We start from the raw sequence: 15827 nt of genomic DNA, 5'->3' as shown, positions 1-15827 counted from the left end.
AAGTTCTTTTTAGTATATATATTGATTCTGTATGTTATGCTTTTAAAAATTATGACATTGTTTTTCTCGATTCATAAATTCACAGTACCAGGTGCATATTTAAGTATATGTATAAGGAAGAACATATAGACATAAAACTTTGGAACTCTAAATATCATAAATGCCAACTCCTCCATTTTGTGATGAAATCAAGGCAATTGGTATCTGCTTCATACTCCAGGACTCTGTATTCTCTCTCAGAATACCTGTTTCCAAGCAACAGTCCCCCTTCCTTGTTTGATTACATGTAAGTGCATTCAACAGATATGAGTTAAGCACTTACTGTATTCCCTTGTTCCAGAACAAGGGAATACATAAATGAAAGAACTCTAGACTTTAAAGAGCTTAAATTTTGAAAAGAACGGATTTTGACACATATATAAACAAGCGTGGCAGATTATCCTAAGTGTTTTATTAAAAGTGTGCAGCCACTGACTATCAGGTTTCCAATGAGATCTGAATGAGGGAGGGAGCAGGGAGGGAGTGTTCATCTCAAGCTGAATGCTGAAAAGTGAATAGATATTTGCTAAACAATGCATAACAACACTGTGAATAAGCAGAAGAGTTGGAGCTCAGGTTTTGAGTAGACCAGAGGAGAATTGGAGAATGAAGAAGGTATATGGAGAGAGAGAGAGAGAGAGAGGTGAGATCAAAGATAGCTTTTTTTTTTTAAGTAATAATGAATCAATAGTGCTTTAACGTTGTTTCTTATCTTAAAAATCTTAATACTATTCCCCACTTGAGTGGCAGCCAACTCAGAAGTATATGACATAGGGAAAAGCATTCCGCATTATTCCCTTGGAAAGCGTCATCTTTACGTAGTCATTTCCACCTCTAAGTGTAGCTGTGCCAACATATGCGTGAGCATTTCTCATTTAAATCATTACAAACTTGCATAGTAGATTTGAAGAATCAGATTTGTCCATCATCTGCTTGGGTGTTATTGCCTTACTTGCCTGCCCTGTATTCTTTCTTGATTCGTGGAAACTGTTCTAGCTGCAGACTCGTCATGATGAGACCCAGGCCATTGTCAACCTACTGCCCAGGTTGACAATAGCCTTGGGTTTTATGAACTCTCCTGTTCTTTAGCCATTCTATACTTCTGCTTTCAGAAGTAAACTATTCTTCTACAGATCTCTGTGTGAACTCTGTATACTTCTGCTTTTGGAAGTAAACTATTCTTAAAGATTCTTAAAGTTGTAAGGACTCTTAAACTTTTTATTTTGTCAAGATTTTCTTAAAATATTTCAGTTACAAATCAGTTCTGTTACCTTTTTTCATCTCACTGTTCTAAAGCAGAAGAAATTGTCATAATGAAAGTTATGTTGCTAGTCTGTTTCCAAAAGGCAAAAACGAACAAAAAACAAAACAAAACAAAAAAAACAAAGATAAACCTCTAAAATAATGAATCATCACTGAAGTGTTTAAATAAAAACAGCTTAATCTAAATTTTTGCTTCCATTCTTTATGATGTACAAGCTAGGAAAAATAAAGTGACAGTGTTCTTGTCTTGTAGGACATGCTGTTACAGATAGCTGAAGAGGCTTACGTCAGTAGAACAGTTTAAAGTGACCTGGAATACAGACAACTCTTCCAATTTTAGTATTAGTGAGTTCCCATGAAGTTTTCCCAGGATACCAGCAATTGTTCCATGAGGAAGACTTTGTAATATTTTCTTTTTTTTTTCCCCTCTTAAAAGTTTTCTTCTTTTTTTTATTTTTTTATTTTTATTTTTTATTGGAGTTCAATTTGCCAACATATAGCATAACACCCAGTGCTCATCCCATCAAGTGCCCCCCCTCTGTGCCTGACTCCCAGTCACCCCCATCCCCCGCCCACCTCCCCTTCCACCACCCCTTGTTTGTTTCCCAAAGTTAGGGGACTCTCATGTTCTGTCACCCTCTCTGATATTTTCTCTCATTTTCTCTCCTTTCCCCTTTATTTCCTTTCACTATTTTTTATATTCCCCAAATGAATGAGACCATAGAATGTTTGTCCTTTTTCGATTGACTTATTTCACTCAGCATACAAGGATGGCTACCCCTGCTTTCTTTTGAGGACCATTTGAATGGTAAATGGTTCTCCAACCTTTTATTTTCAGGCTGTGGGTGTCCTTCTGTCTAAAATGAGTCTCCTGTAGACAGCAAATAGATGGGTCTTGCATTTTTATCCAGTCTGAAACTCTGCGCCTTTTGATGGGGTCATTAAGCCCGTTCACATTCAGAGTTACCTTTGAAAGATATGAATTTAGTGTCATCATGATACCTATTCAGTCCTTGTTTTTGTGGGTTGTTCCCTTAGACTTCCTCTTCCTCTTACAGAGTTGCCCTTAATATTTCTTGCAGAGCCGACTTGGTGGTCACATATTCTTTCAGTTCTTGCCTATCTTGGAAGCTCTTCATCTCTCCTATTCTGAATGAGAGCCTTGCTGGATAAAGTATTCTTGGCTGCAGGTTCTTCTCATTTAGGACCCTGAATATATCCTGCCAGCCCCTTCTGGCCTGCCAGGACTCCGTGGAGAGGTCTGCTGTTCATCTGATATTTCTCCCCATAAAAGTTAGAGATTTCTTGTCTCTTGTTGCTTTATGGATCTTCTCCTTATCTCTGGAATTTGCAAGTTTCACTATTAAGTGTCGAGGTGTTGAGCAGTTTTTATTGATTTTAGGGGGGGATCTCTCTATTTCCCAGATCTGAATGCCTGTTTCCCTTCCTGTGTTAGGAAAGTCCTCAGCTATGATTTGTTCAAATACATATTCTGGACCTCTGTCCCTTTTGGCATCCTCGGGAACCAAAATTTAAACATAAATTTTTTCTTCTGAGGCTGTCATTTATTTCCCTTATCCTATCCTCATGATCTTTTGTTTTTCTTTTTTCCTCAGTTTCCCTTCTTGCCATCAATTTGTCTTTTATGTCACTCACTCATTCTTCTACCTCATTAACTCTCATCGTTAGGAACTCCAGTTTGGATTGCATCTCATTTAATTGATTTTTAATTTCGGCCTGATTAGATCTAAATTCTGGAGACATGAAGTCTCTTGAATCCTTTATGCTTTTTTCTAGTCACCAGTAGCTTTATAATTGTGCTTCTGAATTGGCTTTCTGACGCTGAATTGTAATGCAAATTTTGTAACTCTGTGGGAGAGAGGTCTGTTTATGATTCTTTCTTTTGAGGTGAGTTTTTCCTTCTAGTCATTTTGCTCAGTGCAGAGTGGCCAAAAACAAGTTGTACTTGATAGAAGCGCGAACTCTTCTCACTGTAGCATTCCAGCTGTTCTCTCTTTAAATCTCGGGCTGAATTCGTAGGTTTTCAGGATGATTTGAAAGTTATCCAGGTAATTTGGTGGGCACAGGTGATTTGGGGACCCTACTCTTCCGCCATCTTGCCCCTCCCCCTGTAATATTTTCATAGGCTTAACTGTCGACATGATTATTTTGATGACATACATTGAGAGAAATGTTCTTCCCCTACCCAGGTTTAGATTTTGTTTTCTAATGATTGCTACTTAATATATTTGTTGGTTGTTTTTCTTTGACAGATATGATAGGCAGGTGTGGCTTTCTAACTTTATATGATTCTTAGAGATTACATCTATTCCTCCAATGAGTAGGAGTGGGCTCATATAGTACATAAATGTTGCATAGAGGTGAGATATTGGAAAGGTAGAAATTAAAGATGCCATGAAATGTTATGTCTGAGTAAATGAGAGTAGGAAATTTTCACCGGCAGAGTTTCAGTGTACATGTTCCATCAATTACTGAGCGAAAAAGAGGTGGTGATATCTCCAACTGTAATTATGGACAGGTACATTTCTCCTTTCAGTTCTAGCAAATTTTGCTGCATTTATTTTGAACCTCCAATTAGTCCATACAATTAAGAGTCTTAAGTTTCTTGATGAGCTGACCCGTTTCTGAGTGCATAATAACCCTTTTTCATCCCGGTAAATTCCTTGTTCTGAAGTCTATTTTGTCTGAATTAAATAACAGTTTTGGTTCTTTAAAAAAAAAATTTTCTTTAAATGTTACATATTTTCTGTGTGGGTTTAACCAATTCATGTCTTTATTTTTAAAGTGACTTTCTTATAGACAGCTTACAGTTGGATATTGTTCTTTCATTTCACAAAACAATCTCTGTATTTTAATTGGTAATAACATTGTTTAATATTATTGATAAGGATGGATTAAAATACCATTTTGGTAGCTGTTTCCTATTTTTTCTGTCTGTTCTTTGTTTCTTTTTCCTGTTCTACCATTTTTGGTTAAGAAGATTTTTAAAAATTCCATTTTACCTATACTAGTTATTTTTAGCTTGAAAATATTTTAAATATTGTTTTAGGGTTTATGGTGTACATTCTTAAGTAATAAGAACCTATCTTCACATAATATTATATACCATTTCATATGTGGAGCTAAGGACCTTACATTCCCAATGGCTTTTTCCATCCATTATACATTTTTGTCATATATTTTATTTTTATATGTGTTACAAACACACACTATATTGCTACCCCTTTGCTTTAAATAGTTGTTTTTTAGAACAGTTAATATTAATGGAATATGTTATATTTTTGTTCCCTCTATTTCCACATTTTTGTGTGGATCCTTTCTTCTGTCCAGTGCTATAATATACCTACCTGAAAGTCTCCTTTAACATTTCTTTCAGGGCAAATCTATTGGCAGTTAATTCACTCAGTTTTCGTCTGTCTGAAAGTCTTTATTTCTCCTTCAGCTTTGAAGGATATTTCCCTCAGTTGCCAATAAACACTCTGGTACGGGAGTGAGCAAAGGCACAAGAGCAAATGTCAGTTTTCCGTTATTACATAAAAGTTCTGGTTAGCAAACAATAATCATGTTGTATTGAGCATCATTAATCCAAGGATTAGTAAATATTGTCTCAGCCAATTAAAATGGTTGAGTTAATGAGAATTAGGCAGCTACTTTTAATGACTTGAACTTAGGTGTAAGTAAGCCCATGTAAACATAAAACTGCATCTCTTATGTTAACGATCTTGGAGCAGAAGGAGCAGGGAAGGGTGGGAGAAATTTTGAATGAAAATTGATTCTTGGACTTGGGAGACCACTGTGGTATCGTAGCCTGCACGATTTTGTAATGTATTTATTGAGCTACGACTGAATTCCTTGGCTTCTGCCTCTGCCCAAACAGCCAGAAATGTGAACCTACTAGTGATTAAGATCATGGCCCAAAAAAGAGTCAATGTCCACTTCCAGTCACAGTAATTAAGAAATTAAAGACTAATCCTGGTTTTAAGAAGGGGAATTTAGAGTGGACAATGGGCACGACCATTTATTTATTCTACTAATTCATCTAAAAATCAGCATTTTTTTTTTCTTTTCAGAGGAAAGTGTTGATTCATCATTTTCCACATGTGAAGTTTAAGGAGAATTGGAATAAGATCTGTTACCTTGTCTTAAATCACTACAGCCAATGCAGGGAGCAAATAGAAGAAAATAAACTTTTAAAGAATTCTCAGGTTCATTTACAAAGAAATAACTTTTTATTCCTCCATGAGCAATGCGATTTAGGTCATATTGTAAGTTCTTCTTCGTGTTTTTAGCAGATTTCCTAAATGAGTCAACTAATCAGTTGACTCATAAGTAATTTCCTCCAAGATTTTAAAAAGTCAGGTAAGTGCTCTTTTGCTGCTGGAAGAATAGCAGCTTACAGTGATACAGAAAATGCAATTCAATAGCTAAGTTTGAAACAGGAGATGAGAAACGTGAGCAGAACATGAGTGTGTGTAGGTGATTAATGCCTTGGGCTTCTCTACAGCCCTGAAGTCTCTCGGTACACAAATTACCATAGGAGACCACCTGTGCCACACTTCCTCACTTTCTCATGTTGCTGGGATCTCTCTCTCTCTCTCTCTCTCTCTCTCTCTCTCTCCAGGTCCTTGTTCTCCAGTGCTGTGCTCTCCTAGTGATTGACAGTCTGTTTCTTCCCTCACACCTTGTGTTCCTCTCTCTGCCTTTGGCTCCTGCCGTCCTGCTGGTGATGCAGACAACCCTCTGGGTGCTTGAATCTTCCTGCTTAGCTCTAAGAAATACAAACAAAGCCAGATGTTGTAACTGTGAACTTTCCATTTAGACACAGTTTGTCAGTTTTTGTGAAAGCACTTTCTGTCAAAAGTCTGTCATAGGATTTCATAAGAAAGAAGAAAATGTTTAAAAATGCAAAATGTGGGCTTGAATAATTGAAGGCAGACTCAAAGGAATGACCTCAAATGACCATAGTAATGAGACGACTATAATAATAACATAATGTATTTGCTTCTCTTGTTGTCACTTTAGGAAATTGCAGCTTACAGCGATTAAGTTAAGTGCCCTCATGTATGCGTTTATAAAAGAGTAGAATCAAGATTTGATTCCTTCAGGAACATCAAGCCTATGTCCTTTCCTCTACAAAGTCATGGCTACAACAGTGCTAGCAGATTGTCTAGACTGTTAAAGGTCCGGCATTTCTTGGCCATCTAGAAAACATATTCAGGAAAAAACCCCAAAACGTTAAATGTGAAAAATCATAAGTATAACTTGAATTTAGTATATGGAATATATATCACCAGTTTAAATATTGTGGAAAATTACTTTCAAAAATAAGTCCAGAAGTGGGTAGGGGATGGGTGATATAGATAAAGGGGAGAAACAAGAAATCCAATTGTGAAAGACTCTAAAAAGCAAAACAAATGAATAAACAAAGAGCAGAGTCAGACCTATAAATAGAGAACAAACTGATAGTTGCCAGAGGAGAAGGGAGTAGAGGCAATGGTCAAAATGTGTGAGAGAAGTGGAAGATATGGGTTTCCAGTTATGGAATGGATTAGCCACTGGAATAAAAGGTATAGGGTGAGGAATATAGTCAGTGATGTTATAACAGTGTATGGTGATGGATGGTAGCAGCACTTGTGGTGAGTATGGCATAATGCAGAGACGTTAAATCACTATCTTACACCTGAAAGTTATGTAAATTTTGTGTTAACTAGGCAATTTTTAAAATATTTTCAAAATACGAGAAAGCTAAAATTATTAAATTTTAAATGTGTCAGTCTTTTATTTTGGAAATATAGAGTGGGTTTTGTCCAAACTTAGAAAAATAGCACTTTCTCATCCATGAAATAAACCAATGAATTCTAAGGCAAAAATAAAATCACATGATTATATCCATTGAAGCTGAAAAGTGTTTGAAAAAAAAAATCAGTATTTATTCTTCATTTTTAAAAATCCATCAGCTATGTGTAGATGTTTACTTATCTATCTCAGATAATTTTTAATGAAGAAAAATCTGTCATTCCCTTTAAAGTTAAGAAAAATGCCCTCTGTCTAAACTACTGACTATTCAACTGGAAATATTAACATTTAATTAACCATAAGTAAAATGAAGTATTAAAAATGGGAAAAATAGAAAAAAAATGCCAATGATATAATCACTTATGTGGAAAACCCTAGGGAGTGAGAGATTTGTCTTAAAAACAGGACAAAGAATAATTTAAGGCATACGTATTGTGGCATATAAAATTTATGTATAGGTAGCATTTGATTTCATCTTTACTACCAATCTGATAGAAAAATCACATATGTAAGGAAATTTAAAACCTAAAATTGGATGTAAAGGGAAAAGCATATCAAGATTTTGTATGAGATTACTCAACATCACTAAAATATTCATTGTCCCTGGTTTAATTCATAAATTTACGTGACATCTGTAAAACTACTTGAAATAATTCAGTCAGTATCTTCAATAAGTGATGCTTGGAACAAAATAACCACCTAGAAAGAAAAATAAGCTTGGTACTGTATCTCACATCAAACACACAATTCCATTCATATTTTCTCAATTCCTGTGCAATTGTTTTCATACATTTATTTTATGCATATTGTAGAACACATGTTATAATAGTTGTTTACATAGTCCTATTTTAAAAAAAATAAATAACATAAAATTTAACCATCAATTTAAATAAAATTTAACTGTATATAGCCATAGCCACAGAGGCAACATTTCCAGTGAATTCTATTCTTTCTTGAAGATTCCTATTTCCATCTGGTATCATTTTTCTTCTGTCTAAAGGATTTATTTTAGACTTTTTGCAGTGCAGATCTGTTAGAAGTAAATTCCGTCAGCTTTTGTATGTTTGAAACAAATCCTGCTTTCGTTTTTGAAATACGTTTTTTTTCTGAATGTAGAATTATATGGTGATAATTTTTTTCCTTCAGAACTTTAGAGATTTTAGTATGCTGTCATCTCACTTGCATTGTTTCCACTGATATATCTGCTATTATTCTTACATTTTGTTCTATATAAGTAATATGCCTTTTTGTTCTGTCTGCTTTCAAGACCTTATCACTTTATTTTGAGAAATTTGGTTACAGTGTGTCTTGATGTCTTTTTTTTTCATATTTCTTGAGTTTAGAATCCATTAAGATTTTTAGATCTGTGAGGTTGTAGTTTGCATCAATTTTGAAAATGTTTTGATAACTGTTTCACTGTTTCTTCAAATATTTTTTGTTGCCTTTCCTTTCTTTCAATGCTGCCTTAAAATTCTCTAAAATCAATGAACTGGGGCAACAGTAGAACTAACTTCATTTGTTTCCTATCTGTTAGGGATTAGTGTCATTCATTGCCTGCTGTCTACTGTCCTGAAAACCACTTTCATATATTTTTGTCTGGTGTTGTTGCTATTGTTGCCAGGAGGGTAAATTTGTCTTTTATTACACGTTAGCTGGAAGTAGAATCTCAAAGTTCTAAGACATTCTCAAGAAAATGCAACTCATTTATTATGACCTACGTAGAAAATCAACTATTGCATATTTTGTATGCTTCCCTTTATAATAAGAACTATATTAATTGCTATTAACTATTTTCCTAGTTAGGTTAAAATATATTTTCAAAACATATATAATTGATGTTATATGAAAAGAAAATTGAAATATGAATTTCATTTTACACTAATACTTTAAAATGCAGGAGATGTAAGAATTCTGAGATTTGTTCTTGTTTAAGTAAAAATTTCATATGCACTTTTAATGAATGCTAGTTACAACTTCAAATAGTACTGATAAATTTCGGAAATACAGCTGACTCATCGAAATGGACATTTCACCAGCAAAATACATATATGCTTTTCAAAATTAAGCCAACACAAATGCAATACCAAATTAATCACTATATTTGTGTGATATGCACTATTATAATTCTCAGCTCTTGCTCATTCAGGTTGATTCTGTAGTCCTCTCCATTTTTCCAATATTTAAACTGTCCCTGATGTGCTGGTGAAAATACACCTGGAGGTTCTTTCTACTCCTGTGCCTACTTGCAGATACACCTTTCATGACCGCTGCTCAGATTCCATGATGAAGTACTTTTTTCCCTCAATTCCTTCAGCAGAAGCCTACTGAAATAGTTGGGAGAAATAATCCTTTGCCATTACCATGTGCTTGCTCATTTTCGGTTTAAGCCAACAAGACCCACTGGCTGAATTTCTGTATGGAGAAATAACACAGATTTCTTTAAGAAGTTACAAATAAATAGAAAACATAACCAATTTGGTCTTACAAAAGTTCTGATATTGTTTGACCACAAAGTCTATTTGAAAATTGATTTGCTAATCACAGAAGAGGATTTTTGTTAGTTCTGATAATTATAAGATTAACAGCTACGGTAAAGATAACACTGGGGCTCGCATGATGTCGGTTACATTACCTAATGTTTTTGCATGTAATTAATAATTTGAGTTTTCTGAAGATGAAATTAATTATCTCCATTTTACTGTTGTAAAAACTGAGATATAGACTTATGGTCATGAACCTTGTCATAGATCACACCGAGACAGGTGAAGCTGGGACTAAAAACCAGAAACATGACATAGTCCTGGAACTCTCTTTCTACTGTTACCTTACCTCTTATGCATATCTAATTTATAGAAATCAGTAATTTTTTTCCTTGACAACTCAGTCATAAATAAAATTACTCTTATCTGCTACATACTTCTAATTACTATATTTTCATAACTTCAAAATTTTTATCTTTTACTCTAGAAATCTCTCCTAAAATGCCTCAAGCATCTCCACTGGTCTTCAACATCATTATGAATGAGCTTTATTATTTTCACCACCACCTTCCAGTATGATTGTTTGAATATTTATATGAAGGTTGAAACTTTCAATAAGTATCTATAGTTGCTACTTCTATTTCCTTTTTTTCCATTTTTTACTTCTACTTTTATTTGAAAGAATCACAAACTTACAGCAGAGATGCAGGTATAATAAAGAAAAATAAAACTTTTTTTCCCCAAAAACCATTTGATAGTAAGTAGTTGATATGATACACTCTTGCCTCTGTGTAGTTTAATGTATACTTCCCAGACACCAGGGCTTTTTATGCATAACTGCAGGACAACCATGAAAATCAAGAAGTTTATATGGTCTATTATTACCATCTAATCTTCCCATTCAAGTCCTTCCAGTAGTTTCAAAGTGTCCTTATAGCAAAAGGACATAATTCTGAACTGCAAGTTCTCCTGAGTGTTCATGTCTCTAGTTTTCTCCAGTCTGGTTCAGTTGTACAATCTTTCTTTAGCTTATATAACCTAGACATTTGTGAATGCGTAGACAGTTTTATAGAATGTTTTACAACATGAGTGTGTGTTGTTTCTCATGGTTGGTTTCCAGTTGCATTCCTTCAAGTTAGTTTCTTCCACTGTGAAAGTAATACTCTGCTTTCTTCCCCAAATTTTTATTTACATTATAGTTAGTTAACATAGAGTGTAATATTGCTTTCAGGTGCAGAATTTAGTGATTCATCACATATAACACCCAGTGTTCATCACAACAAGTGCCTACCTTAATCCCCAGCACCCATTTAGCACATCCCCTGCCCACCTCCTTCTGTCATTCCTTAGTTTGTTCTCTATTATTAAGTCTTTTATGATTTGCTTCTCTTTTTTTCTCTTCCCATATGTTCATCTATCTGTTTTGTTTCTTAAATTCCACATATGAAATGTTGAGTTTGAAAAGTTCTTTATAGATTTTGGATACTGATCCTTTCTCAGATATGTCATTTGCAAATATTTTCTCCCATTCCATAGGTTGTCTTTTGGTTTTGTTGTTTCCAACAACAAAGCTTCTGTGCAGAAGCTTTTTATCTTGATTAAGTCCCAATAGTTCATTTTTGCTTTTGTTTCCCTTGCCTCCCACCACGTGTGTAGTAAGAAATTGTATTGACTGAGGTCAAAGAAGTTGCTGCCTCAGTTCTTTCTAAAATTTTGATGAATCTCTGTCTCACATTTAGGTCTCTCATCCATTTTGAATTTATTTTTGTATTTGGTGTAAGAGAGTGGTCCAGTTTCATTCTTGTGCATGCAGATGCCCAGTTTTCCCAACAGTATTTGTTGAAGAGACTGTTTTGTTTTTGTTTTTGTTTTTTTCCATTGGAGTTGAAGAATAGTTGACCATAGTTGTGAGTCCATTTCTTGGTTTTCTGTTCTTTTTCATTCATCTGTGTGTCTGTTCTTTTGCTAATACCATACTGTCTTGATGATTATAGCTTTGAAATTAGTTTAGCTTAAAGTCTAGAATCCGGTACCTCCAGGGTTGCTTTCCTTTTTCAAGGTTGCTTTGGCTATTTAGAGTCTTTTGTGGATCCATACAAATTTTAGGATTGTCCTAGCTCTGTGAAAAGTGCTGGTGGCTTTTTTTTTTTTTTCTAATTGGGATTGCATTAAATTTGTAGATTGCTTTGGGGAATATAGACATTTTAACAGTGTTTGTTATTCCAACCCATGTGCATAGAATGTTTTTCCATTTCTTTGTGTCTTCTTCAATTTCTTTCATAAGTATTCTATAGTTTTCAGAGCATAGATCTTTCACCTCTTTGGTTACATTTAGTCCTAAGTATCTTATGGTTTTTGGTGCAATTGCAAATGCGATTGATTCCTTGGTTTCTTTTTCTGTTGATTCATTGTTGGTGGATAGAAATGTAATAGTTCTTCAGATTGATTTTATATCCTATGACTTTCCTGAATTTGTATATAAGTTCTAGCAATTTTTTTTGGTTTAGTATTTTGGGGTTTCTACACAGAGTATCATGTTGTCTGCAAGTAGTAGAAGTTTGACTTCTTCCTTGCCAATTCGAATGTCTTTTATTTATTTTTGTTGTCTGATTGCTGAGGCTAGGACTTCCACTATTATGTTAAATAGTAATGATGAGAGTGGACATCCATGTCATTTTCTTGACAATGGAGGAAAAGCTCTCGCTTTTTCCTCATGAAGGATGATATTAGCTGTGGGTCTTTCATATATAGTCTTTAGGATGTTGAGTATGTTCCTTCTGTCACTACTTTGTTGAAGGTTTTTATCAAGAATGGATACTGAATTTTCTCAAATGCTTTTTCTGCATCTATTGAGAGGATCATATGGTTCTCATCCTTTCTTTTATTAATGTGGTGTGTCATGTTGATTGATGTACAAATATTGGACCACCCCTTTAGCCCAGGAATAAATCCCATTTGATTGTGGTGAATAATTATTTTAATATATTGTTGGAATCAATTTGCTAGTATCTTAATGAGAATTTTTGCATCCTTATTTGTCAGCGATGTTGGTCTGTAATTCTTCTTTATAGTGGGGTCTTTGGTTTGGGGATCAAAATAATGCTGGTCCTGTAGAATGAGTTTACTCGTTCAAGGTCACTCAAATCCTACAGGAACTTTTCCTTCCTTTTCTATTTTTTGGAACAATTTGAAAAGAATTGGTATTAACTTCTTTTTATTTTTTTTTAAGATTTTATTTATTTATTCATTAGGTCTAAAATGATGGTCTTGTAAGCAGCATATAGATAGGTCTTGTTTTTTTTTTTTAAACAATCCATATTAATACCCTGTCTTTTGATTGGAGCATCTTATCTATTTACATAAAGAGTAATTATTGAATAAGATATGAATTTGGTGCAATTAGGTTACCTGTAAAGTTGGTGTTTCTGGTAATGTTCTCTGGCTCAGATAAACATGCAAACTAATAAAACTGAAACAGGAAGAAAGAGAAAATTTCAATGGACCCATACCCAGCAAAGAAATGGAATCAGTCATCAGAAATCTCCCAAAAAAACAAAAGTCCTGGGCCAGACGGCTTCCCAGTGGAATTCCACCAGACATTTAAAGACGAGTTAGGGGCCACCTGGGTGGCTCAGTGGTCGAGCCTCTGCCTTTGGTTCAGGTTGTGATCTTGGGATCCTGGGATCGAGTCCCACATTGGGCTCCCCACAAGGAGCTGGCTTCTCCCTCTGCCTGTGTCTCTGCCTCTCTCTCTGTGTGTCTCTCATGAATAAATAAATAAAATAAATAAAAAAAATAATGAAAATAAAATTCAATAAACCTTCTGCCCCTTTTCCTTCTCTTCCTCTTCTGGGACTCCAATTATATGAATGTTATTATACTTTAAAGAGTCACTGAGCTAAGTCCACATTCTTTTTTTTTTTTTCCTAAGTCCACATTCTTGATCCAATACTTTTCTTTCACTATTCAGTTTTATTATTTTCCAGGATTTTTATCTTCTGTAGTGTTGATTTATTTCTTTTCTTCATTCATCCTCATTCTCATTGCATCCAATTGGTTTTGCATCTAAGTTATAGCTTTTTTTATTATGGCCTGACTAGCTTTTAGCTCTTTTATCTCTACAATAAGGAATTCTCTAGTGTCTTCTATGCTTTTCTCAAGCCCAGATAGTATCCTTATGATTGTGGTTTTAAATTCCCATTCAAGCATCTTACTTATATCAGTTTTGGTGAAATTCTTGGCCATTACTTTTTCCTGTTCTTTTCTTTGGGGTGAATTCTTCCATCTTGTCATTTTGTCTAAGTCACTGTTTTGTTTTGTTTTGTTTTTGCTTGTTTGTTTTTGTTTTTGCGATTGTTAGGAAAGCCTGTTGTATCCCTGCTCCTGAGAGTAATGGCCATATTAAGAAGAGGTCCTATATTGTCTTGGGACTGGTGCTTCAGGAGGTGGTTCAGAAAGTACACTTGGCAGTTGTGGTTTGGCTACTCTTTCCCTCAGGTCAATCCTCTGCTGAGTTTCTTCTTACCTGCAGTGTTTGGATTTTGTTCGCTGTGTGACAAATTTTAACTAGGTGTGTTTCACAGGAAGAGGAGCTTGGTGTAAGCAGCTCTGGCCTCCACTGGGAGGCACTGTGTTGCTCACTGAAACCAGTCATTGCTGATGGGCAGGTGGAGAAGAAAGGGCATCACCTTGCTGTTTTGTTCCAGAGTGGAAAGTTCCTTCATACCACAGTCCAGGATGCCCTCAGAGAAGAGCACAAAGTCACCCCTCTTGCGTCTCTGGCTTCCATCAGATCCCTGCCTTTGTCAGTGTCTGAGCTGTCTACCTGCCAGGCAGTTCTGTACTCTTGTATTTTATCTTGGGCACACTGCTGAGTTTCAAAACTTCATATTTTAGGAACATGCAGGTTCTTGCTGCACTGTGGCTGGTGCCAATTTGTTGCAGAAGTCAGACCCTGCAATGATTCAATCTATGGTAAAGTGCAGCAAGAGGCCGGTACCAAGGTTTCCTACCCTCAGCTGGTGCCTATTACTAGGCTAGTGACTATGGCAGCACCTTTGCACTACAAGTTCTTTTGTTCCTAAAGAGGCCTTGCCACCTCTCCCAGATGCACTCCAAGAAGGGGAACTCATTCTCCCTTTGTAACCCAGGTGATCTTCAGATCATGCTGCCCACAGGAGCACTGCTAAGCCCACCAGGCATAACTGTTGTGATGGTGCAGATTTCTCTTTTCTTTTTAAAGATTTTATTTGTTTTGAGAAAGAGAGAGACAGAGACAGAGCACAAGCAGGTGGAAGGGCAGAGGTAGAGGGAGAAGGAGAGGGGGACAGATAAATTCTTAGCTGAGTGGGGATCCAAACTTGGGGCTCGATTCCAAGACCCTGAGATCATGACATGAACCGAAGGCCAACACTTAACCTAACCAACTGAGCCACCTCGGCACCCTAATTATGCAGATTTATAAAATTTCAGACTTTGAGCTCCATTGCTTAAAAAACAAATTATGGTAGTCAGCCATCACCTTTTCCCAATGGTTTTGGGGAAGAGTTTTTCTTGTGCAATCCTGTGTGTGCTTTCACTCTTTCTCTCTTTTGCGCTCTCCTCTGTCCACGATCAGGGCTCCGTCCCCTCTGTAGCATCTGTACTTCTTCTCTCCCCCACATCAAGATGCAGTTTGTTCTCAGTCCTCAGATTGATTTCTGGGTGTTGAGAATGATTTATCTAACTGTGTTCAAGGGCCGAGGCAAGTGTAGGGCCCCCCTACTTCTCGACCATCTTAACTCCTATTGTTTTTCCTTAAAGTTTTAGTTTAAATTCCAGTTAGTTAACATATAGCGTAATACTAGTTTTATTAGAATTTTATGATTCATCACTTACTCATCACAAGTACTCTCCTTAATCCACAGCACCCACGTAATCCATCCTCCTGCCCACTTCATTCTGTTTTTATCATTGCACCCTATGAAGATGTACATCAATTTGACCTGTCCCCTTATTGGTTACAGTAATCCTTTGTCAGAGTTCTCAATTGTCAGACTTCTTGGCAGTCAATAAGTATTTTGTGGGGAACTACCCTGAGATTGTGGAAATATCTTGTCCCTTACAAATGTTCAAGATATCCAATTCAATATATTCAAATTGGCCTATGGCTTCCCATTTTAAAAAAATGATCATAGTTTGTTACTATCATTTTTAATCTCAAATTGCCCAAGCTCAGCCAATGAGAAT

General features: G+C 35.6%; 1 pseudogene; it reads right to left on the bottom strand.

Moving 5' to 3' along the window:
• Window positions 1-14253, bottom strand: part of LOC129515778 (protein FRG1-like) — a 43393-nt pseudogene extending 29140 nt beyond the window's left edge.
• Window positions 14254-15827: the final 1574 nt, after the last annotated feature.

The sequence above is a fragment of the Nyctereutes procyonoides genome, unplaced genomic scaffold (assembly GCF_905146905.1).
Source record: "Nyctereutes procyonoides isolate TBG_1078 unplaced genomic scaffold, NYPRO_anot_genome, whole genome shotgun sequence".
Classification (NCBI taxonomy): Eukaryota; Metazoa; Chordata; class Mammalia; order Carnivora; family Canidae; genus Nyctereutes; species Nyctereutes procyonoides.
The sequence above is the reverse complement of the archived record's forward strand: the minus strand, read 5'-3'. Positions and strand labels throughout refer to the sequence as shown.